Source organism: Pimephales promelas, chromosome 21 (genome assembly GCF_988280905.1).
Source record: "Pimephales promelas chromosome 21, fPimPro1.hap1.1, whole genome shotgun sequence".
In the NCBI taxonomy this organism is placed as follows: domain Eukaryota; kingdom Metazoa; phylum Chordata; class Actinopteri; order Cypriniformes; family Leuciscidae; genus Pimephales; species Pimephales promelas.
The window spans coordinates 771,806-798,852 of NC_142789.1; the positions used below are offsets into that span (position 1 = coordinate 771,806).

General features: G+C 36.2%; 1 protein-coding gene and 1 long non-coding RNA gene across 6 annotated transcripts in view; one reads left to right on the top strand and one right to left on the bottom strand.

The window, feature by feature from the left end:
• The first annotated feature begins 224 nt into the window (after positions 1 to 224).
• Positions 225 to 27,047, top strand: part of fhit (fragile histidine triad diadenosine triphosphatase) — a 290,918-nt gene continuing 264,095 nt past the window's right edge. For 2 of the 3 annotated variants that reach the window (XM_039656259.2, XM_089124977.1), the window contains exons 1-2: positions 225 to 265; positions 24,964 to 25,022. The gene's annotated coding sequence lies outside the window, so the exon portion shown is untranslated. Of the gene's footprint in view, positions 266 to 17,844; positions 17,883 to 24,963; positions 25,023 to 27,047 lie in introns of all 3 variants that reach the window. The other variant, XM_089124976.1, reaches the window with a different exon arrangement.
• Positions 20,989 to 26,904, bottom strand: LOC148969656 (uncharacterized). 3 transcript variants are annotated; one of them, XR_016148446.1, is made up of 5 exons: positions 25,848 to 25,966; positions 24,006 to 24,103; positions 23,470 to 23,551; positions 22,068 to 22,149; positions 20,989 to 21,971 (listed from the first exon to the last, which is right to left on the bottom strand). It is a non-coding gene; the product is annotated as an uncharacterized LOC148969656 (long non-coding RNA). The 3 variants fall into 3 exon arrangements; XR_016148445.1 differs by lacking the exon at positions 24,006 to 24,103 and adding an exon at positions 26,725 to 26,904 and having other exon boundaries at positions 20,992 to 21,971; positions 25,848 to 25,917; XR_016148444.1 differs by lacking the exon at positions 24,006 to 24,103 and having other exon boundaries at positions 20,997 to 21,971; positions 25,848 to 26,127.

Here is a 27,047-nt window from a genome sequence, read left to right on the forward strand (position 1 = left end):
CAATAATTCGTGAAATATAACATTTTGATATATATATTTATATTACAGCAGAACTGAAATTATGTAAAATAACGTAAAAATAGAACTATGTAACTAATAATATGCCATTATGCTTTACATGGCACAGCGTTAATGTGGATGACAGCAACTACAAATACTGGGAAATGTAGTTTTGTGGCGCGTTGGACTAAGCGGCCGCGGCTGCTTAAAAACTACGCTTCCCACAATCCCCCGCACAGTCAGCGCTGCGTCATCGACACGGAAGGTGAGTACATGTGTTCCGTGTAGACGAGATGTCATTTCGGTGGTGTGATGATCACGGTCTCTTTAAATTCGTGTTTAATAACACGCATCTTGTGTTTATGTAAATGTATTGTGTTGATAGATGGTTTGTGTCACACATTATGTCAGCACGTCGGGCGAATGTAAACATATTACTCTTTATTTTGTGACAGCGTCATGCAAATCAGCTGCAGTGCATGTGATGCTTGGAAAGGACGTCTTGCTCAGACTAATGAAAAGAATCACATCGCTACATTAATACAACAGTGAAAACCTGGGTCAAATGCTGGAATGTCATAATAAATTATGGCCTTGCTTATGTAGGCTACTGTGGAGACCATTTCACAAGATGTAAACAACACTGGTCCAGAAGCACTTCCTGTTTCAGTTTTTTAATACTTCATAAAAGCTGGGATAAAATACAACCAACAGAACATTTAAAACTGAATCAAAAAGTTAAACAAACATCTTTAAGATGTTTTCTTTACATGTGAAATAAAGAAAACAGTTACAAACTGAAACAGGAAGTGCTTCTGGACCAGTGTTGTTTACATCTTGTGAAATGGTCTAGAAAAGCATAATGGTATTAATGAAAAAAACACCCCACCAACTTCATTCAAGCAATGCCACAACAGCCTATTATGTTAATAATACAGTATGTTATTGAATACGGTAATACAGTAACAAACAAAGAACACGCTAGTTATGGATCTATTTTAAATGTGTAGATTTAGCCTATATTATGTATATGGCTAATTGGGACATGTGGCCGCAGGGATTTTGGAACATTTTTCCATTTTCCAACCAAACAGATTTCAAGGTCATGTTTAGTGTTTTCCCAGTGAATTTAACCAGTGAATTTCCATGGTCTCCCCCTAGTCCCCCATACAGTAATATGAATTCTGGATATGGATGAATAAAATCATTCAAATTCAAACTTATCCACTAATGAATAATTTAGGGGCCGTTTACTCGGCCGTTTTTAACTAAAAACTGAAAATATTTTATGCGTTTTGGCTGTTCTTTTACACCACGATAGTGTTTTGGGGGCCTTAAAAAGATACATTTTAAAAACATACTATTTTAGTCTCTGTGGAAAGTTACAAAAACGCTAATTTGTGAAAACGGTGACGCCACGCACATCTGTATTAAGTGCGAGTCTTTTGTGTTTCTTTAGTTATTGCTTAAAGTGACATCGCCAACCATAGATATGTATATAAAGGCTAGATGTGTCGTCAGCGCTCCTGGCCAATGGAGGTCGTCGTCTGCACCTGGCGGCCATCTTGTCACAGGCAGCTCGCTCACTCGTAACATTGTGGTAATGGTACATGTACTATTTAAATGACCATAACTTGCTCAATTTTTTTACCGATTTTCAAACGGTTTGGTTTGTTATAATCGTCAGAGATGTAGCTATAACACTGCATACTTATGAATAATAAGTGTATAAATAAATAATCATCCAGATAATTATAGCCACATTAATAACGTTTGTAAGAAACCAAACCGTTTGTAAATCCGTCAAGATTTCAACGGGATAAGAGTATTTGTGTTCATGCTGACCACTCATCTTACATCAGCTTGTCTGTGACAAGATGGCCGCCGGTGATGACGATAGAAACTCCGCCGTAACACATCTAGCCTTTATATACATATCTATGTCGCCAACTACTGGCCTGGCAGCAGAATACAGCGTTTTTAGTTGTTTTCGGGGATGTTTTTGACAGTGTTGTCATGAGTAGCTGAAAACCGCAAAGGGAAAAACTTTTCCATTTTGAAAACATTGTTTCAATACAAATCAAGACTGATTTGTGAGTCAAGCAAGCACCACACATGCCTATTGTTCACTCTAAAAAATGCTGGGTTGTTTTAACCCAATTTTGGGTCAAATATGGACAAATCTAGCCATTTTTAAATTACATTTTTAACCCAATGTTTGAGTTTGTCCATATTTGACCAAAAATTGGCTTAAAACAACCCAGCAATTTTTAGAGTGGGCTGATTTTGACCCAATTTTGGGTCAGATATGGACCAACCCAGCAATTAGATTACATTTTTAACCCAATGTTTGAGTTTGTCCATATTTGACCCAAAATTGGCTTAAAACAACCCAGCAATTTTTAGAGTGCGCTGATTTTGACCCAATTTTGGGTCAGATATGGACCAACCCAGCAATTAGATTACATTTTTAACCCAATGTTTGAGTTTGTCCATATTTGACCCAAAATTGGGTTAAAACAACCCAGCATTTTTTAGAGTGTTGTATCTAAGACATTTCCATACATGATGCACTCCTCCAGTCCTGTGTCTGATAAAGTAATCCATTAGGAACGCTTCAGTTTATATTCATATTTCAATGACAAATATTCCCCGATGAATCATTTACAGTGTAGCCTGATTTGTGAATCATTGGATTGGAGACCAATCATCCAATTGGAGACACTGGATTGTCAACAAGTTTTACTCTACATGAGGAGAGCTGGGATTCATGAGAAGACATTTCAAGATTGTATTAGTCATTCTCGTTCAAAATGCTATAACTTTGCCAGGTTCAAAAAACAGTCATTTAAAAATTCCTGGCTCGTGAATATTATCATGTTTTAGATCAGGCGATGTCGCATTCATCCGTTGAGTGTTGATGCGAATGGTTGGCAGATGTTTTGAATGATGATATATTGTGATGTGTGTTGTGTCCTGAGGTAGTTAATGGCACCCAGTCCTACTTTATATGCAAAAAAGTCGCCTCATTGTGTGTGTGTGATTTCCTGGTTAAATGGGGGCCAAAAGTTTGATAGTGTAAAGGTGTGAGAGTGGGAGCAGAAGGTGGAACGGGTGTCCAGCTGCATTTTTCATTAGAGTAACTTGATTAAATGTATTTTAATTACCTCTATCTCAGCGGTGCGGTTGAGAGACGTCACATGGCTCTTCCTTTTAATGTCTGCCATCTGTCTAGATGCCCTGAGAATATAAAGAGAAAAATGGACCCCGAAATCATTCTCACTCTCATGCCCATTCGAGGAGTTCCAGTGTCAAGTTTTCGTGCCACAATATGACCGGATCCAATTGATATCTTGACATGGATGGACAAATCCAGCTATTTTCAATGCTGTGGTGTCTGTGGCCTTCTTACTCAATGGCTAAACCCTAAACCCAAGCTGAAGATCACTCTGGAAGTCAATGCGAATGAGTAGATTAAGTGAATAATGTGGTGAAATGCGGCCCAGTGCTTTTTGACTCCCTCTACGTGGAGATTTGCAGACAGATATGTATAATGCAGGAGAGCTGGCATCAATTATGCACCTTTCATTCATGCCACAGCAATACCTAATTGATTTGATTCTGTTTGCTTCATGTATAATTGAATAGGCACAGATCCTGTGTGTGGCTCTCAGCCATTGGATGTTCATGACGGCTAGGAGTTTGGACAGATCTCTTGTTCATCGTGAATATATTAGGTCTGTTTAACCCTGACAGTAAAGTGGTCATTAATGAAGGAATACATTATAATATCGAGATACAATATTTCAACTCTCAGAATAGATTTAAACAGCATTTATTGATAAGAATGGGATTTTTGTCCCCCTTTATGAATTTATACCTTTGCCCTTTTTTTCCTGTTAGGTTAAAATGTTAATTTGAGCAGAAACGAGTTTTAAGAGGAAATGAAACGTTCGTGTGTCAGTGGTGCTGAAAAACGAAAGCTTTATTCATTACCAAACGTGAAGTTACTCTGCGCAAAAGGGCGAGGCTTATTCCAATGTAAAACGCTTTATACTTGTTTTTAGGTTTAATCAAATGAGGTTGGATTATTTCTATGTTAAGCTGCATGTTCATGAAGTTAAAAGTGCACATTATAAAATAATATACCACCGATGCAAACCAACAGGATTCTTTGCTTTTTTTGCTCTATTATGTTTGTTCTATGTGGGTAACTAAGGGCCCATATTAGTTATTGAAACGGCCCCCAGATGCTTAAGGCCGCCGCTGCCTATTGTGTGTCTGTTTGAGTCTTTGCATTGACTTTGTGTGTAATCTCGGCAAAATTAGCTTTTGGTGTGCACATGCCATTAGAGTTTGTCTGTAAAATCACAATATACTGTGTGAAAGTTGTGTGATGAAGCCACATTTGAAAAATATATGAATTTCATTGCACTATTATCTAATGTAAACATATAATGTTAGATATGAAGAGTTCAGATGCAAAAGCCTCTAAATGCCATTTGAAATTTCCTTCTTTAATGATGATTTTTATCAAACTTGTATATTTATGTTCAGTAATTTCACTTAAATAACAATAAATAGGTAATTATCATTGCCATTTAAGTGAAATTACTGAACTTAAATATACAAGTTTGATAAAAATCATCATTAAAGAAGAAAATTTCAAATGGCATTTAGAGGCTTTTGCATCTGAACTCTTCATATTTTCTCAGATCTTGCTTCACTTTTCTATGCCATTATTTACAATCTTTTTAAATGGCACATTTATATTTCATAGTGTGTCAGGAAAAATAAAATAAAAATTATTCAGGTACTCCCAGAAACGTAATGATATTTAAGAAATAATGATATTTGTAATGGGAAAAAAAAAAAAAAAACTTAAATATGTATAATATATATGTATATATAATGTAATATATATATATATATATATATATTTAAAAACTACATGATATTTTGTTGTCCTTTCTTTAAAATGTTTTATGGACTTTATGGATTTCCGTGGACTTTCTTATTTGCCGTTGAACTCCCCTATCTTGCTGTTTTGACAGTGACTGTTCACAGAAGTGCATCAAAACAGTTTGTTTCTCCCTAAAGTCGCCGTCTTTCAGCGCGTGTGCCCTTGATGTCGTCTGATAGGGGCTCTTCTCTTCCGTGACCTTTAAAGGCGAACGGCCCGGCTCAGTCCGTCTCTCCCTCGCGGTGGGAGATGCGAGTGCTTTGAGGAAGGCAAAAAGAAGAGTGTTTATTATCGATGACGGAACACACACACACCCTTCTGAAGGTCTGATTCTGTCACCGTGTTCTCGTCAGGGTGGCTTGGGGGTCAAGAGCGCTAGTCTGGATCAGAATGGCTACTCTGACAGATCAGAGGTCAAAGGTCGGCCTTTCAGAGCAGCAGGGGAGGGCTGCCAGAACTCACGCTGGAACAGCTTCAAACTTTACATGAAGGCGCACGACTTGGGGCCTATTTCTGGAGAGATGGTACATGCAGAACTTCTCTTCTCCATAAAGTATCCAGTCATCTGGAACTGTTTTTCTTTTTTCGTTCATTAGTGGTGTTTGGTATGGCAGAATCACTATTAATATTGCTCTTAATAAGGGTTTGGGATTAGCAACATTCATGAAACCACATTTGGAGGGATTTTGACCACATTTACACTCTAAAAATTGCTGGGTTGTTTTAACCCAACTTTGGGTCAAATATGTACGGAGGCGTATTGCATTCACTTGAAGAAAAAAAATCTACTCTGTTTTTCTGAATTAACGAGTTGATTTTTCATGAGAAAAAAAATTGCTCTGTTTTTCTGAATTAATGAGTTAATTTTTCATGGAAATGTTTTTTGCTCTGTTTTTCTGAATTAATGAGCTAATTTTTCATGAGAAAAAAAAATATTTTGCTCTGTTTTTCTGAAAAACTTTTTTTCTCACGAAAAATTAACTCATTCATTCAGAAAAACAGAGCAAAAAAAAAATTCTCTTGAAAAATTAACTCATTAACTCAGAAAAACAGAGCAATTTTTTTTCTCATGAAAAATTAACTCATTAATTCAGAAAAACAGAGCGAATGTTTTTTTTTTCTCATGAAAAATTATCTCGTTAATTCAGAAAAACAGAGTAGATTTTTTTCTTCTTCAAGTGAATGCAATACGCCTCCGTAAATGGACCAACCCAGCCATTGGGTTACATTTTTAAATTACATTTTTTAACCCAATGCTTGGGTTTGTCCATATTTGACCCAAAGTTGGGTTAAAACAACCCAACATTTTTAGAGTTTAAAGACGTAATGAATGCAGATGTGCTTTGTTATCCGCTTTCAACTATGTGTTTAAAGGAGCATTTCACCCATTGCAACATTAATCTTTATTGAAAGTGGATCATATATGTAGTCGAAATGTAAAATCATTTTTTAATTTGGTGCCCTCTTGACCATAGCTGTCAACATTGAACATTGAAAATAAGGGAGATTTCCCGGAACCCATCGCCAAAATAAGGGATTTTTTTTTTACATTATTAAGAGCATAAGAAACAAATGGAAAAAAAAGATATTTTATTCCTATGTTATGCTATCGATTGTTTAAAAAAAATGACATGAATATATATAAGCAAAAATAATGAAAATTTTTGACATATAAACATCGTTTTTTTTTTTTTTTTTTTTTGCGTGTGGCGTGAAAAATAGGCATCTCTGGTTCTATTTCTAGCATGCACGCGTTTGCGCGTGTCACGCAGGCAGTGTGCAAGCTCTAATCTGTTAACATGGGAGCCGAAATAAAAACCAGACAGTAAAATAAAAATGGTCACGTCACGCAGCTGAGACGCATGTAGCCAGTGTGTCTCTCCGGCCCGCGCGCGCTGCATCTGAGTATGAACGACTTCAAGCCGAATATGTCCGAGCTTGTACGTCTCACACAATCTGAGCGTAAAAATACGGGATATTTTACGGGAAAATACTAAAACGGGAAGACAGCGGGAACAGAGATAAAATACGTCAGAAACCCGGAAAAAAACGGGAGTGTTGACAGCTATGCTCTTGACTGAGAAAAGACAGAAAATAACCAAGGGGCGCCTTTGTGTTAAAAAACTACAGTTCCCAGAATTCCCCAACATTGCACAGCTCCGCAAGACACACCCACTAACCCACCCACCGGAACAGCGCAAACAGAGACGCAAACACACTCTTCCGTCTACAACGCTAACATTAGCTGTTACCAGAGTAAGAGTTTGAAATTCATTTCAAACAAAATGTCTAGTTAGTTGGCTGTGGCGAACAGGACGATCGAGGGCGAGGGATGTAAGAGGACGGCGCGCTGCGCGAGGCCGGTGGCGTGAGTGATAATGAAAGACACCTGTGAGGCGCGCGCCGAAGCGACGACGGCAGATCGAGAGAGAAACAGGCCTGATTTTGTTTTGTTTTTGTTGTGTACAACGCTGGCTTACTTTCGTTTTGTATTTGTTCATTTTACTATTAAAATGTTTAAATGTTCGCCGGTTCATGCCTCTTTCTTCCCACAACATTAAACCCCGTTCACGTTACATTTGTAAACACATTAACGTTAGTGAATTAAGTTACTCCGCGTTTGTATTCATTTCTGTATGGTGAATTACTGCATGATACCTGGATGTTCTGAAGGCGAAACTATCACAACACAAACGTCCGTGTGCTCGTCTGATTCAGAGATTTCCTCCAGGAGAAATTGCCATCGTTGAAATTCTCTGCAGCAGACGGACTCTGTGTCCGTAGGCCGTGACACGCAGCGAGAGTCCAGGCAACAGCAGGCCGCCGAGCTCGACCCAGTCCGGGCGTCTCCTGCTCCTCCATTAGCCTCAGCTGCTCTAAACTATACCGCAGCTCGTAAAGATATCCACGAACATCGGATTCAAGCAGCAGACTTTCAAAAACCCTCTTCTTCCATATCATGTTTAGTTTCTTCCATTATCATAACTTCATATCTCCACAGGGCTTGTTAGCTTAGCTTCCAAACAAGACGGCGGATATTGATTTCAGGTTCTGCAAGTGAAGTCCCACCCACTGATCTGTAATAGGCCTGTGGGTGAGTGGGTGCCACACCCTTGAATAATAATGAGCTAATCATTAGGCTTGTTTGAGATGCGCCTCGCCTCGCCTGCAATGTAGTCGAGAGTAGGCGGCTGCAGTAAGAGGAGGAGTGAAAAAAGCGCAATCAAGCCGGACAAATCTCGGTTCTCGCAGTGGGTCTGACACCTGTGAGATCAAAGACTGATATCGCGGGATTCATGGGATTCACGCTCGTGCACGTGTTGCTAATAAACTGGATGTAATTTTAAGTTCTGTTGCTTTTAAATGAAAATAAATATAACGAACAAGACACCAAAAATACTTGTTATTTAATTACATTCCAAATATGTGTTTATCAATATTTTTTTCTTTAATACAGACATGTGTTTTTATATATTGTTTTAATAAAAATATCATATGTGACATCACATAATAACCCATATGGCACTGTCAGAGAGTTTATTCACCCATGACAAATATGTATGTACATAAAACATGATATCAGAGTTTTAAAATCAAACATGTTAAAAGAGAAAAATACATCACGGTTGTTTAAACCAATGAGCATTAAGCTGTGTCGTCAGCAAGTCGTTTCCCATCATGCTTTTGATCAGCGCAGTCGGGGGAGAGCAACTGCGCGCGACTGCAGAATCCGACCCTTCCGCCTTGCGCTCGCGAGAGTTTTTTGACATACGTCGACATGACATCAGAGCCAGGCGGACCGTTCTCGGACACATTTCTAACCGGCATGCATCTCGCGCTGATCACCGGTGATCGGTTCTGCGCAGATTTTGCTCATCTCAAACAAGCCTATTGTAGTCTGTTGACATTTCAATGAAATGTGACTTCCTGCTTATCGTGACGCAAAATGACGATTTTTACGTCACGATAAGCAGGAAATAAAACACTTAAATCCTTATTTCTCCCATCTCAGGGGAAAATAAGGGAATAAACCATGACCATTCAAAAATATGACTGGGTTTCTAAAGATACAAAGCTTAATGCAAATTGGGTGAAGTGACCCTTTAATATTAAACACGGTTCTGCTGCAAATAGTCATTCATGTCACTTTGACGGTCATTAAAACACTGTGCAGTGAGTTTCTGCTTTTTCTTTTCAGAAGACAATAGATGCCTGGCCGTTGATGTGATTCAATCAGCGATATTTGATTATTTAACATTCCACATATTTATTCATTCCACTTAGTCTTCCTGAATAGCGCCTTTAACTTTCTCTCCTCTCTTATAATCTATTAACCCTGTTTCAAGGGTTGCAAACAAATGAAACTATTTACAACAATGTTTTAGAACTAACAATTAAAATACTTCTAAAACATTTATTGTTGTTAATGTTTACCAATCTTTACTAATACATAATTGAAATCAAAAGTTGTATTTGTTGATGTTATTTAATAGACCAATGAACAGTTAACAAAGATGAATAAATACTGTAACAGATGCTCGTTGTCCGTTCATGTTAGTCAATGCATCAACTGTTAACTAATTGTGAAGTGTTACCGCAAACAGTAGAAAATGAATAAAGCAATGTTGTTAAACATTTGATTAAATGTCAGAAATGTTTGAGCTTCCTCAACCTTTCGTTTAAAGGGGTGCAAAATTCACTTTTATATGGTGTTTGCATATAAATATGTGTTTGCAGTGTGAGAAATTAAGGTTTTTGATGAAAACATTCCAGGATTTTCTCCATATAATGGACTTCAATGGGGACCAAACGGTTCAAGGTCCAAAAGACAGTTTCAGTGCAAACTGTGATGCGCGTTCGTGACTCATGAACAAACCTTTTTTCAAGTCATTTGATTCATTCAACGAACAAAATGAACGAATTGACTCGGGAAAAGATTCATTCATTTTGATGAACAAGTTCGAACAGGAGAGTCACGAACGCGCATCACAGAACAGAGCAAAGCGAGCATTTGAGCTTATAAAACTTAAACTTTGTTATTTATTTATTAAATGAGTTCGCTTGATAAGACCCTTATTCATCGTCTGGAATCGTTTGAAGCCCTTTGAACAGTTTGCACTGGAACTGTCCTTTGGACCTTGAACCGTTTGGACCCCATTGAAGTCCATTATATGGAGAAAATCCTGGAATGTTTTCATCAAAAACCTTCATTTCTTTTCCACCGAAGAAAGAAAGACATGGACATCTTGGATGACACAGGCGTGAGTACATTATCAGCAAAAGTTTTTTTAAAAAGTGAATGACTCCTTTAATATGGATCGAGTCAGAACACAAAGAGCATGTAATAGACCATAGCGTTGGGTTAGGGGTCTCCTCAGGAACTGGATAGCTCCATAATGGCAAGCGGCACTCAGTAAAAAGCTACTTTTTATTTACTAGTGTTTCTTTTTTCTTGAACTATTAACTACAGTGAATCGCTCACACTCAACAAACCCTCATTTAATAACCCCCTACAATAATAAACAGTGGAATATTATTAATAATCTGAAATTAATTGCATTTTTCCCTACCTGACAAAGCATTTGTCTTGTGTTAATTAGTTTCCTGAAGCAAAGGCTGAAAGAGTGATGCATTTTCGTTGCTTGAAATAAAATGAACGTTAACTGAAATAAAATAAACAATAGAAAAAATAAATAATTTACTTTAACTTGATGTACTAAAATAACTAAAACTGAACAAAAAAAATGAATAAACACTATGTTGTAAGGATCATTTGTTTGATTAGGGTGGGTTAGTGACGTATGTATTTTAGTTCAGTGTCCTACAGTTCGCTTCTGATTTTTCACTGTTTGATTAATTTGCACACCTGTTATTAGTTATTCAGTGACTGGTTTCTTCTATTTAAGCTACACGCTTCTTTCAGTTCATGGTCTGTTCTCATCGTTATTGTGTTTGGTAGTTCTGTTCCTGTTTTCTGTGTGTTTTGGTTTGACTTTTATGAATGAATCTGAATCTGCAATAGATCCTGCTCACCTCATCCCTTTTGCAATCGTTTGTGACATATACATAGACATATTTTAAAATAAATAAATAAAGATATCAAAAACATACAATTAAACCGGAAAATATAAAAATAAAAACTAATACAAGATATTAATAAAAACTATGATAGTATATCAATGACACTACTTGTGTAATGATTAAATGCATTATCAGAATAGTTTAATCATCATAATTTTATCTTGTGTGTGAGAGCCATGTCTTAGTTTATGCTCTTTTTAAAACTCATGAAACATTCAAAGCAAACTTTACTTTAATAAAATTCTTATTCGTAATATATTCAATTAGGGATGGCTCGATACCACAATTTTGGCTTCGATACGATACCAGAACCTAATACCACGGTATCGATACTAAATCGATACCACAGTCGGAAAAAAAAGTCTAAATTTAAGTGAATTGAAACAATTTTATTAAACACTGCTTGAAACTCTCAACTACCATATGTGCAAAGAAAAATATCCAAAAACAAAACAAAAAAACATCAAAATTTAAAAAATAAACAAATTATGTGTAGGTAAAATTTTGATTTGGGAAAAAAAAACACTGATATTATACAATTAAAATAGGTTAATATCTATAATAATAGATTAAGATAATAGAATAATGAAATGACGTAAACCATTAGCTGTCATGCATCAACAGAGAATTATCAACATTTATTGCATTTATTCATCTTGGTTTGGTTACTGTTTGTGTTTGGGTTCATATTATGCATATAATGCATTGCAAAAAGTAATGTTATGATGCCAAACAATTATTAGGAGATTACTTTTTTAGGTCATTTTATTACTGATTGATCTATTAATCAATGCTATATTGTTAGGCCAGGTTCCTTAGTGAATGTTGACAAATGTAGCTTAATTGTAGGCTAATATTATTAATATTTTACTACCATCTCTCTCTCTCTCTCTCTATGGGTCGCCACAGCGGCAGTAATGCCATTCATATATTACTATCACTTTTGTGCTTTATTAATTCAAATTAAATGAATATATTTGTTTGAAACTGCAAAAATGATGAGATCATGAGACGGTAACTGAATTGGTTCTAGCGTGTCACGCAAGAACATTTGAGCTTTCGTGTTTACCGTATCATATTTAATTGATAAGCTCTTATGTATGTGCGCTGTTCAGTGTTCAATAAAAGTCTAAATTAAATCAGTTGAATGATGAACTCACCAGTTGATCTCTTTAACAAGTCAGGATGAGCAACTGACGAGCGCTTTGGTAGATTTGATGTGTTGCATTCGATGGCAACACATTATTGAAAGCAAAGTTTGCAGAGTGGTGCATTGAGGTCTGTTTCTACACTATTCTCATTAATTTAGTAGGCAAAGTAATGCCTTATTTCACTCATACTGCTCTCTCTATTTAATAATTTCGGGCGTGTAGAAATCCGAATGAGCTTCATTTCCACCGTATTCCTTCGTTTGCCGGTTTCGCTTGACTCGCGTCAGTTTCGGTAGCGCACTGCCGCCTAGTGGAGAACTTCGGAACAGCAGCTCATCAAATACCGAATTTAACAAAATGATGATATTGTACCGTTTAAAATGTATTATATACCGGTATTTTTTGCAATACCGGTATACCGCGCATCCCTATATTCAATGAGTAAAACCTGCATAACAATCAGGAAAGGATTGAATTATGGATTTCCTGATATTAAAATGCTGGCTTATACCGATGAGCCCAAAATTATTTTAATGTTTTGGTCCACATTAACATTTTATATATATATTGTGATACCTAGCATTTTTTTAAATGTACAGTATAAAAATGGATATTCATTTTGAAGTTTACTAAAGATTAATGGTGTAATTACACTCTCAGAAAAAAAGGTACAAAGCTGTCACAGGGGCTGTACCTTTTCAAAAGGTAAACTTTTGTCCATTGTAGGTGCTAATATGTACATTTTAAGTGTTAATATGTACATTTTAGGTGCTAAGTACATTTTAGGTGATAATATGTCCATTTCAGGAACTAATATGTAAATTTTTGGTGCTAATATGTACATTTAGATACTAATATGTACATTTTAGGTGCTAATATGTACCACTAAGGTGCCAATATGCAGCCTTTGGGTATAAAAGTTTACATTTAGAAAAGGTACAGCCCCAGTGACAGCTTTGTACCTTTTTTTCTGAGAGTGTAATGACTGAAAAATCAATCTAAAATAGGCAGAACTAAGCATGCACAATTAAATATACAATTTAATCAAACATTTTTTTTTTTTTACAAGTAGGCCTAATCTTGAACGGTCGATATTGAATAATTTATGTGGTAGACATATTGTGCATTCCTAGATTATTTATTAGAATAAAATGCACTGATGTGTGTGTGTGTTTGTGTGTGTGTGTAATACATCAGGAACATGTATATGAAGTAAATGGGTCAGTTTTGATTTCACGTTGTTTCCTTTAATGTAGCGTATAGTGTGCTGATACACACTCTCGGTCAATAGCTCTTTGTGTTCATTGTTGTGATGCCAGTCCCAGCGTGAGGCTAAGTGGATGGCGGTGACAGTGGCAAAGCTACAAAGAACCGTCTCCATCTTTGTTGAAGTGTTCCTGTAGATCTCCTTTAATCCAGCTAAATACAAAGAGCTCTCTTCCCAAATCATGTCAACACACGGACGACTCCAGTTTCCTCGAGTCCACAGCAGATGTGTGTGTTCCTGGGTATATGTTCAGCAGATGAATAGGATTGTCAATCTGATGGTCATGGTGAAAAGGATTACCGAGTCTTGAGGGACTAGTGGACCACTGGAAAATGATGGAAGTCCACAATCTTGTGTTGTTCTCCTGCCAGAGGACATGAAGCAATCAGCTAATCCTTTAAACCGGACACAACTCCAGTGTATTTTTGTTCAATGTCTGAAATATTGTTATCTCCAAATGTGAGACAACTGGTTATATTTCTAGCGCTGTGACTTCCTGACCTCTTCATTGTGTGTGTGTGTGTGTGTGTGTGTTTTGTCCCTGGAGTTGAGCCTGATCTTTGGGTTTCATCAGAATATTTCATTCTTGTAGACATGTTATATGACTCTCGGGGCAGGGCGGTTCTGGCCCACGTTTATTCATTGCTTTGTCGGCATCCTCGTGGAACTATTTTAGTCACTTGAAATGATTGCAGATGTAACCTTGGTTAGGGAACATAGATGAGATTTAGATGCTTAATGGAGTTGTGCTAAGAGGAATCTTTACAAATTCAACAAAAATAAAAAGTTGCATGGAAAGCATATAAACTTGAATTTCTTCTAAAATATTGAAGTTGACATTGAAAAGTGTGAAACATGAATTTCTGCATGAGACTCGATGTAAAAGAAGAAAAAAAGAAAAGAAAATTAGTGCCCACGAGTAAGGTAGAAATCGGCAACACTTTACAACCAGGTTGTTGGCATTAGTTATAAAGTCAGTCATCAGAATGATTTGGTATTATTACTTCTCAGGTCTATCTCACACGATTGCATTCACAAACTCCAGCCATACACACTCCTGTCCCCGTTCAAGCCCCGGCGGCTGTATACACACTCTTCAAAAACAGTGCTTTAGTTCACTTAAAAAAAAAAAAAAAAAAAAAAAAAAAAAAAAATCTTTTGCTGATAATTTATTTATTCTCCATATAATGGACTTCAATGGGGACCAAACGGTTCAAGGTCCAAAAGACAGTGCAAACTGTTCAAAGGGCTTTAAACGACACCAGACGATGAATAAGGGTCTTATCAAGCGAAACGATCGCTCATTTAATAAATAAATAACAAAGTTTAAGTTTTATAAGCTCAAATGCTCGCCTTGCTCTGTTCTGTGATGCGGGTTCGTGACTCTCCTGTTCATCAAAATGAACAAATCTTTTTTCGGGTCCTTGATAAGACCCTTATTCATCGCCTGGAATCGTTTAAAGCCCTTTGAACAATTTGCACTGAAACTGTCTTTTGGACCGTTTGGTCCCCATTGAAGTCCATTATATGGAGAAAATCCTGGAATGTTTTCATCAAAAACCTTAATTTCTTTTCGACTGAAGAAAGAAAGATGACATGGGGGTGAGTAAATTATCAGCAAAAGTTTTTTTTTTTTTTTTTTAAGTGAACTACTTCTTTTACTTGTTGCTCATTAGCATGCTTATGACTAGGATACTGACTGTTTATTAGTACAAATTATTGCCAAATTAAACTACCTTACTAAATTAGTAGTAATTAGGAGTTTAAGGCAAAAGGCGTAGTTGATAGTGAGAATTGGACCCTAATCTAAAGTGTTTTTAGTACTTAAGCTTTCCCTTTCTCTGTAGAGTAGGTGCATGCACAGTACAGAAGAGCATCCGACCGCTGCATTGTCATATTTGTGCATTATTCCTTGCAGCTGGTTCCCGTTTCATGCCACACTGAGCAATGACAGGAAGTACTGTATCAGCCCCAGTAAATGCCACTTTACTTTATCACATCAAGACTGCATAACCGCAGGCAATAGATGCAGTGCTCCCTAATTGCATTTCCTTAACATGAATTCATCACTGACTTGATAATGGAAAAACATACTAATTCTATTGATGATATATTAATTGAAATGTAATGCAAATACGATCTGACCAAATTAGGCCATCCGCTTGAGTAGATAGGGTTGCTCTTAGCGTTCTGCCTGAGCGATTGAGTAACTCTTCTGGAGGAACGTGGGCTGAGGGTTGATGCTGATGGGACGGGAGTGCTCTCTTCATTAGAAGACTCCTAATAAGTTTAGACTAGTTAGTGGTGTGTTTTTATGAGAGACAATCTTTTTATTATTTGACCTTCACTGTGAAAGATGTGAGTACCATTTTTTTCAGTTCAGAGTGTGATTTACATCTGGAAACCAGTGTGACGTAGTAGTCTTTTAGGTTGTAAAATTGGATAATTTGGATTCAATGATACTTTCATGTCCGATCCTGATGATACCAATCCTGCAATCTTGTGTATATGCCAATATCATTCTCAATCCGATACAGTACATTTTTTTTCTTGATAATTTCAGAACATCTACACTCTTAGAAGAAATTGTTCTATTTAGAACCAGAAATGGTTCCATCCCCCACTTCATATATGGAATTCCAAAATGGTTCTATATAGAACCATTTTTTTGGTAAAAGGTTCTATTGGCCAAGTATGGAACATATACTTCCAAGCATGTTGGTAAGGTTTAGAAATGAATAAAATTATTCTTTTAATTGTAATCCACTGGAAAAAAAAGATAAATTGATATATTTTTTTTTTAATGGGCAAAGAGCCAGTTTCTTTTTCACGTTGTGAGATCAAGACTACGCTACGCAATGGATCAAAGACTCAGTCCGTCAAAGCAGATTAAAGTATATAATTGTTTGTTGTTTGCGTAACCTCATTATGCAGTTTATAAACATGTTTTACATCAAAGTCTGTTTCAGATCACCAGCAAAACTCCAGCTAATTGTGGCTATTACAAGTTAATTCTCGTTTATTCGAAGTTCATGCCGATTACAAGGTGCTTCTCATCTTTGAATGTAGACATGGTCTTGAATGTTTTTGGCTCTTCTTCCTCTCAGTCGGTTTGTTATTTTGGGAAAATCCTAAGCAGACTTCATAAACAGAGTTTAAAATGACACGAGAGATATTTAATGGCATCATGGGAAACCTTGTGGAGGAGTTTCCTCAATGGAATATGATTAATGTTTATTAATTATTTGATATAAAATATTTATCCACACATGTCATTCCGAGGCTGCTGCAGTTTCGTCTTTACAGCAATCCATTCTTTGAGGAAAAAAATATATTACTATATTACTACCAGTCTGAAAAGTGTCATTTTGACATAATCAGCACAAGTGCAGCATCTTTGACCAGGAAATAATTAAAAATATATATATATATATAATTTAACAAAAGTGCTTCACTGCATGTTTTTAGGGTGTTAATAAAAACACAACAGTAATATGGGCTCTTTCGTCATTTATACATTGAGCCAAAAACACGCTTATGAGCAAAACAACAACCTTCTTTTTTAAATCTGACCAAGGTTTTATTGTCCAATGCTCGACAGATGGCATGCAAAGAAGCAAAATTGCAACGCTAGTATTTGTTTCGCAGATTATAAAGATCAAACAGAGACATTTCATGCCATGCACTTATCTCTGTTAAAACACAACGAAAGTCTATGTTTAAGTAGGGCTGTCAAACGATTAATCACATCCAAAATAAAAGTTTGTGTTTACATAATATATGTGGGTGCACTGTGTATAATTATTTATATATATATATATAAATACACACACATGCATGTATATTTAAGAAAAAAAATATTATTTATATATAAAATATTTATATTGATATATAATATAAATTATATATAAATCTATATACAGTATATACATAAAATATTTCTTAAATAATACAAGCATGTGTATATATATACATATATATATATATATATATATAATAATTATACACAGTGCACCCACATACAGTATATTATGTAAACACAAACTTTTATTTTGGATGCGATTAATCGTTTGACAGTCGTAGTTTAAGGGGACTTCTGTTGTTGTAAACTGGGAATTTAGAGTTTCTGATTTCTGAAATGAAGGCATGGCGGTGTAGTTCACTTTAGTGCCGAAGAGATTTCATTGTGCAGATTTGGTCTTAAGAATAGTTAAATGCGTAACCCATAGTTTTACTAAGCATAATGCTCAAAATCCTTGAACTGCAAAACTCTTTATCTGTCAGATACTCTATGGTCTTTATAACCGCAGCGGAGGCAGACTGTGTGCTAGCCACAATCTCCACAGAGTTATTCATGAAACCTTTTCTGTCATCCACAATAGGACACAGCTCATCTTATTCTGGCTGAAGTTTGATCAAGGTCAGTCTTCATCTTGTTGGAATGTTTTTGTTCTAATCCTTTCTCTTTAAGTTCGCCTCGACTGCACTGCTCCTCCACGAGCTTCTGATACGCGTGCCATTTATGAGGTCATCCCTTTCTCTGTTCAATTTTATCTCAGTGTCTTATTCTCTGCTCTTAGTACATCTGGAAGCTTACAGTAGATAATATATCTTGAAGCGGTGAAAGTATCAAATCTGAATTATGATTTAACCAACCAGTGTCCTGTGAGTTCAGATTGCTTCTGGAGTAAGCTCTTACTTTTTGTGGATATTTTTACATTTAAAGGGGACTACGTTTTTATTTTACCTTTCCTTTAGCGTGTATTAGCTGATTAGCACAACGTCCATGTCAAAGGAATAGGATCTCTCCAACAGAAAACAATGTCTCAACTTCTCTTTTATATTCTGATATTGCTTATATAGGCTACTTCTCAACCCTCTGGGGACCAAGGTGTATTTGGGGTCCTTGAGATGTCCTGACATGCCCTGATATTTGTACTTTTGTCAGTTGCTTATTAACATATTAATAGCACAGGTGAAATTACTCTATATTTAGCACAAACAGGGATACCATAATATGTGAACAACATGTATGTACATGTTTGTATTTTTTTGAGAGTTTTGAGAGTATTGTATTTTTGAGAGTATTATGTTTATGTGTGGTTATTGAAAAAACTAAAAATGAATGTTTCTGTAATAAGGCCACAAAACACATACGAAAAAGGCCGCCACAAGACTTTTGACTAATAGATGTTGTGGCCTAGAGTTTTTTCTTCACAATGATCTGAAAATCATCCTCCTAATCGTTCACATAAAACTGTGAATTGGGTTATATTGTGAAAAACATTTTTGATTGCCAAGGCAATATGCGAATGGGCGTGAATCATGAATAATTACGTGATTCTCACCTGAGAGACAAAGACATGCATAATAATGAGCCTTACATTCAGGTGAGTCAGACAAGAAAACATTGAAAGGACAACATACATACATATAAAATCAAAATATAAATGAAAAAAAAAAATTTAGTCACACCTGGAAACAAATGAAGAGTTTATAGAAAAAGCTGTTTATTTTACTGTGAGACCCTTTGAGCCTCCAAAGGGAGATTGAAGAATCAATGGCTCAGATTTATATTTAACAGCATTCCTCGGCAGGACATCTAGCGTTCTCTCCTTTCTAAACTGGAGGACAGGACAGATCAGAGAGCTAACTGAGGGATTGACATCACATCTGAAACATAAGAGAGATATAAATTATACAGCCATGAAAGGCTGTGCTTATGAAGGAGGCTGGGGTCGATCTGCTTGATCTTATTGACTGTGTCTTGACTCGCCCGTTATGGTAAGGGACATTACATTTCAGACACATGCTTTAAGCAGTTGACCAATCACAATAGACTGGGCCGGTCGACCAATAAGAGTAGATTGGGCTTTTTAAAAAAAAAAAAAAAAACTAATATACAAACATAAGTGTATTTGAACAGTAAGGGCCAGATTTACGAACAGCTTGCGGCTTCCCATTGAAATGCGAAAAAGGAAACGGATCTGGTTAAAGCGCAAGAAGAGCATCTCCGGGACAAGACGGATTCCACCTTATCTTTATGTACACAATAATAATCTTTTACATTGTAATCCTTTTATTTTTAATATCTGGCATGTTTGTGTACTGCTGCGTGTCCCTGTGTGTGTGTGTGTGTGGAATAAGCAGAGTGTACTAACGCACTCTTTAAATAACAAATCAAATATTGCACCATTGACTTTAGACCGTGTTTTTGTTGGTCAATGGATCAGTCTATTCCAGTCTCCTCAAAATAGCAATGCGCCAACTGAACACACCTCGTACATTTGCTATTTAAACAATGTAGAGCAGGACGTGAAAATGATAACTGCGTCAGGCTGAAACTAGCAAAAAACACTCCAGGTGTGTGATGGGGCTCGTGGCGTTCACAAAAGTTAATCTCTATGAACATGTTGAACACACTCCTCCTGAACACCAATTATTTCTCTGATTTTCGACTGCCCCTTTAATTTTCAATGGACAGTCATTTTTGGCCAATATAAGCTCAGATCAATGAGGCCTATACGATCAAAAATAAAAACAAAACCTGTCCTAATTTAAAGAAAACAAGTTGACAAAAAGATCGGATCCAATATTTGATCATAAAATAGCAGAACGAGAGATTTATAAGCTGTTTTTTTGTAGGCCAGGAATGTCACAAGTGTGACTTTGTGCCATTTTGTACAAAATAAAAGCATTTCAAAACACATTTCCTGGTTAAACATTGAAGCACACTAGTGTGATGAATAATGTTTTTTTCTTCTTAATATTTTAAGGAAACTTTACTAAATTATCAACAAATAATACTTTTTCACACACAAAAAAAAATATATATATAAATGAGGGCTATGATAGATCAATTCCCAAAAGAAATACAAAACCTGTCCTAATTTAAAGAAAACAAGTTGACAAAAAGATCGGATCCAATATTTGGTGATAAAATAGCAGAACGAGAGATTTATAAGCTGTTTTTTTTGTAGGCCGGGAACGTCACAAGTGTGACTTTGTGCCATTTTGTACAAAATAAAAGCATTTCAAAACACATTTCCTGGTTAAACATTGAAGCACACTAGTGTGATGAATAATGTTTTTTTTTCTTCTTAATATTTTAAGGAAACTTTACTAAATTATCAACAAATAATACTTTTTCACACACAAAAAAAAAAAGATAAATGAGGCCTACAATAGATCCCAAAAGAAATATAAAACCTATCCTAATTGAAAGAAAACAAGTAAGAATTTCGGGCTCTTCGAACACAACACAAGGGCTAATGCAACCCAATCACAAATTCAAGGATGTTTCAAAATGATTTTAAGTGAAAACTGTCTTGAACTCGACTTCCATCAAATCAAAAGAAGATGCTTTCCTCATAGTGTCACATCATATATTGATGACACTCGATGACATTTTCCTTGCATCCCCAATCAGGCGTGTTTTTAATGTATGTACATATTAAAGCTCTTGGTTTTGGGAGCTTTTTGATGGTTGCAGTTCAGTGTCCTCAAGCTTAAATCAGGGCTAAATTAAAACCTTGTCAGCAAAGGAAAGAAATCAGAGCCGGGGTGCTTTTATTTTATTTTCTCCAGCACAGGAGCAGAGGTTACATGCATTTCTTTTTTGAAGTTTAATAGCCTGTAGGCTTGGAGTCCAAGATTACAAATACTCACAGCTGAATCAATAGTCCTCTGCTCGAAATTCTTACAGAATAACATGTTCTTTTTTAAGAAGTGTTTGTGATATCTGAGCACCTTACATTTCTCAGGTTCTTTGCTCTTAAAGGACTAGTTTACCTAAAAAAAACAAATCTGACGATTCAAATCTTTTTTTTTGAAGCTGCTCTTTTCTTTTACAATGAAAGTGAATGGTCACCAGGGGCTGGCAAGCTTCAAAAATTGACTGCATGGTTTGTTACTTATATGATAATCCGTCATTTTTGGATGACCATTCATTTCTGGTCACCATTCACATGTGTAATGCGTAAAGAGAAGTGAACATCATGCCTTGGCGTTTTCTAGTCTTTTTTTATAGAAAGTGAAAACAACAGCCGCGTCATTTCCACTAATGTGACCACTACTGTTCTTCATGAGTGAGTTATATATTGAGATTTCCAGCGCTGCGGTCTCTCCTGAACCTTGTTTTCCTCTCTGCGTGTCCTCTTTCCGTCAGTTTAATCAACGCTTTTAATCACTGACACTTTCAGTCGCCTCGCGTTCGTTCGGTTGTCACCTTCGGGAGATCCTGCCAAAAAAAGGGCCGATTCTTCCCCGAGGTGTTGGAACAGGCTTGGGAATAACCAGCCCCGCAGTCTGTTGCCAACTCTCCGCATGGACCGCTGGGTTTCTCCAACATTGTCTTGATAAATGGATTTTTGCCTTGACTCGCGGGTGGGACGAGGACGCTTGGGTTTGCATTCCATCAAGCCGTAGTCTCGTAATCAGGGTCACACGAACACGTAACCTTGTTTCTCTCAGGTTTTCTTGAAGAAGTCTTTATCTATAATTATTTTCACTATGAAGTAAACAGAACAAGACATATTTCAAGACATTGTTGTTTATGTGAGTGGTCTGAGCTGAATTGATTTCTAAACAGCCACTTCTGTCTCACCTCCGTCCATCTATCAGTCCGTCTGTTTCCAAGGCCTTGAAAGAAATAAATCCTTATATTGGATTCTCTATACTTTACCCCCCTGTGGCAACAGAAAGCTTTTTAACACCTAAAGCAACTGGGAAAATACATAGCATGACGTACAAAGCAAACCTCAATGCAAACAGCATTTTAGAGTACGATAAGGCAAAAAGGCTGTGGAGATCTTTTGGGTTACATACTACTACAGTCATTTATTCTGCACCTTTTTTTCCCATTTATTGCTTGATTTATTGATTTGGAAATTTAAGAAACTTCTAAAGATGCCCATGATGATGCATATTTAACTGATCAGGCTGAAAATACCTGCTTAAAGTGTTCATTTTCAAAACGCATGAATATTACATCCAGAAATCACTGTAAAAAAATGCTGGGTTGTTTTAACCCAATTTTGGGTCAAATATGGCCAAACCCAGCCATTGGGATACATTTTTAAATTACATTTTTTAACCCAATATTTGAGTTTGTCCATATTTGACCAAAAATTGGGTTAAAACAACCCAGCTTTTTTTAAGAGTACGTTAATTTTGACCCAATTTTGGGTCAAATATGGCCAAACCCAGCCTTTGGGTTACATTTTTAAATTACACTTTTAACCCAATATTTGAGTTTGTCCATATTTGACCCAAAATTGGGTTAAAACAACCCAGAATTTTTAGCGTGTGCTGATTTTGACCCAATTTTGAGTCAAATATGGACCAACCCAGCCATTGGGTTATATTTTTAAATTACATTTTTAACCCAATGTTTGAGTTTGTCCATATTTGACCCAAAATTGGGTTAAAACAACCCAGTATTTTTTAGAGTGTGCTGATTTTGACCCAATTTTGAGTCAAATACGGACCAACCCAGCCATTGGGTTACATTTTTAAATTACATTTTTAACCCAATGTTTGAGTTTGTCCATATTTGACCCAAAATTGGGTTAAAACAACCCAGCCTTTTTTAGAGTGTGCTGATTTTGACCCAATTTTGAGTCAAATATGGACCAACCCAGCCATTGGGTTACATTTTTAAATTACATTATTAACCCAATGTTAGAATTTGTCCATAATTGACCCAAAATTGGGTTTAAACGACCCATCATTTTTTAGAGATGATTTTTTTAGATTTACACTCTAAAAAATGCTGGTTTGTTTTAACCCAACTTTGGGTCAAATATGGACTAACCCAGCCGTTGGGTTAAATTTTTACATTACATTTTTTAACCCAGCATTTTGGGTTTGTCCATATTTGACCAAAAATTGAAAAACAACCCAGCATTTTTTAGAGTGTACAAACCTATTTGGGTCGGGATGTCAAAAAATGTAAGAATTAGTTTCATTTAAAAAATGTAGAGGGTGTTAAATATCCCTTTACTCACTTTAACCTTCAGAAATGAATGCGAAGTGTTACAGCTGCCGATGTTTTGCTCTTCATTTGTTTCGTAGTGTTCTGCACGTCATCTGTGCAATAATACAAGACTCGTTATAAGGCAGAAGACATGTTTTACTGTCGTCTCTTTACTGGGAAATGCTTTTTTCTCTTCACGAGGACGGCATTTCTCAGCCCTGTCATGTTGCATTTGGATGGCTCTCATGTTGCTTAGAGCGGAGAAAACATTAAGGTAGTCAACTCGTAAATATTTGATTTACCCAGCGCTGGAGATGGATTCAATTTTAATTGTTTAAGAAGCGCTGTTCTGCCCACATTCAAAAATTATAACGTTTAAAAATAACCAATGTTAAGGGTCTGGGATGCGTAATTCATGATGATGCTTGAATGGACAATGGGTGTAATTATTGTGCATGGAAAACAAAACAGCTTTAATTTACCAGAATAATCAGACATGCAAAGCTGTGAGAAAGCAGAAAACCAGATGTGTGATGTTTCAGTATTTGTTAAAGACTGCATGTTTACCTGAATCTGCGCTATGTAGAGGTCATTATAGGTGAATATTTTGGATCAGCCATGTACAGGATGACCGATTGGTTTCATTAATGAGCTGCCATGGAGAACTATATTTAAAAATGAAAGGTTGAAAAAGTGAATTGGTAACTACAAGGTTTAGCTTTGAACCCTGCAATGGATGATGGTGAACTATTCCAGAGTGCTGTCCGGATAATGAGTGTTCTTTAGATCATATTAAAAACGTATAAAAAGTGGTGTCTTGTTTCTGAATGAATCAAAGATGGCTGAATAATTCAATAACTAAGTCACTTTTTGCCACATTGCCTTCATCATGTAACCTTAATTACTCCAGCACTTAATTGTACCAACCCGATCACACTAAATGCGTCTCTATAGCACGCAATGTGTTTATAGTGCAATTTATACGCGGAAATGAGTTTTTACGTGCATAGGTTGGTTAGGGTAGGTTTGGGTGTGGTGTGGGATGTGTGTATTATACGTTTGGGTCGAATTAGTGGTGTGGTGTGTGTGTGTATTACACACAAATGAATTGCGTATCAAATGCACGTAAAACTCATTTTCAAGTATAAATTGCATGATAATGCACAACTATAGAAATGCATTTACGTGAGAACAGGCTAAACAGCGTGTTTAAGCTAACTGTCAAATTAGGAAATAGCAATTACTGCTACTTAGCATTTTCTAGCTGGTTAACAGGCTTTTCCACAGCAGGACCCATTTGACTGTATCTGTGCATAGAATATAATATAAAACTCTCTTTTATCCAGACAAATTTCAAGTAAAGCAACATAACCACCAATCTGTATCTCCCCGTTGTCACAATTAGCATCCGCTAACCTGAAGCGCGCTAGTTATTTTAGGATCTAATTATGCCTTAATAACACACTTGTCCAGGTTTATTAGTAATGACACCGTGTTGTTTCGTGTGTGTGTGTGTGTGTTTCAGGCTCTCTTCTCTCATTAATTACATGAGCTGAGCGCTGAGGGAAAGTTCACAGACTGAAGGTAAGTGTATTTATTGCATCGCTTTGACAATGAAATCAGCCAGGTTCATTGATTTCTCGTCTCTCTCGCACTGTTTTTTTTTTATTTGGTGGACTTGTAAGCAAGTTGATTACTGATAAAACAAGTAGGAGAAGTGCTAGCGCAGTCTAAATGAGCCCAGCAGAAGATGTTTCTGGTGGTTAGTGGTCGTATAGTGCACGCTGCTCATGCTAAGCAGAAACGCTAATGCTATGTGACGCTAATCCCAGAGGACTCGTGAGATGAGGTGAAATGATAATGTTCTGCTTCTTCTGTTGTTCTTTTGTCCTGTCTTTCGGAGTATACAAACATGCTTTGATTTTCCCCAAAACTCTACATTTTTGTAGAGTTGTAGTTTTCTTAAGACTCTCCACTATTATGCTATTATGTGGTTGCTGAAGACACATTAGCATGCTAATCCAAGTCAAATGACGCCGTCGTAAAGTCTCTTTTATATTGTGATATTGCTACTTCTATTCACAAGTTTGGGCTCGTTTAGATGTTTAAAGTGTCTTTATGTGATTTAAAAATGGTTTATTCCTGTGAATAAAGAAATCAATTCCTTGAGAAATCATGTTCAAGAAACCTTTCTTATTATTAGATTTAGCAATGTTGGAAACTGTTGGGCTGCTTAATATTTTTGTGGAAACTGTAAATAAATTCTTTTAGGTGTAAAAATTAATAATTTGTTTCCAAAACAAATTTGTGTCCATATTTTATTTTCGTTAAATCGTTATCTGTTGCTATGGTTGGACACGAAACGAGCGGTTTGTGTGAGAAAACGAACAGTATTTATATCGTTTTTACCTCTTGTAACCACAGCCACGTCCAAGTGAACTGAAGGCATGGCGTTTCGGTCTGTGCATGTGTTGTGCCCCTGTTAAAAGGGAAATAGAAAGGTATGACACGATGTGGCTTCAGTCAAATCCAATGTTGTAATGCATTTACCATGAACAGCATAATATATATTTACTCAGTATCACATTTAACCATGTAATTTTCTCTTTACACGACATAATAATGTCCCTCTAAGAATTACACAATAAAGAAAAACATCAGCTGGTCAGTAATGACTCCTTATTACAAAATATCTGTATATGTATATCAAGTCAATCTTTAAAGTTAGTTACCCAAAAATATATATAAGCATTTTTACAGCATCTTAAAACAACATTGGCAAATTACCTTGAAAAAGTACATTAATAAAACAGACTGTTTAAACAAGAGATTTAACTTAACCCTGTAAATTACTTGGAAAATACAAAGAGCACAATAAAATATCTGTAATGCTACATACTACTGTTTTATAGTCATTCATTCAGAATACACACTTTATCATCAGTAGTAACGTTGCACTTAACACATAAAGTATATTGCCTCTTCACATTAAACACTATTTTTGTATAACCTTTAACAATAATACTTTTACCTTTTTTCTACAAAATAAAACAAATACACAGAGAAAATGGCGGCGCCTGCACTTTTACATTAGCACCACGCTTTTAATCTCGGGCCATGTGACATAGTTAGCATACAGGCAACACTGGATCAACACTTCACGGTTAGCCTGCTAAATGTGCATATATCAATTACTATAAACTATAAATGTACTCCCTACATGTTCCTTATGGTATTAGACACTTATATAAATCGTTATATAACATATTACAGCCCACTTTCTTACCTGTTAAAAGGGAAATAGAAAGGTATGACACGGACACGATGTGGCTTCAGTCAAATCCAATGTTGTAATGGACGAATGTAAGCCGCGCGTTCCGTACACAGGCTGAACAAGGCATAAGCAATTGTTCACAGATCCTCTGATCACAAACCGGAACTTAAACTTACAGCAAAAGAAAGTGAAACGTATTTAAACAAGCAAACACAGCATATTGTAACTTAAAGTACACTACCCAAAAATGTTATAGAAGTTAAATAAGCATTTTAAACACATATTGTCTTTTTTTTTAATCCTATTTAGCTCCTTGACTTACAAAGCAATGGATC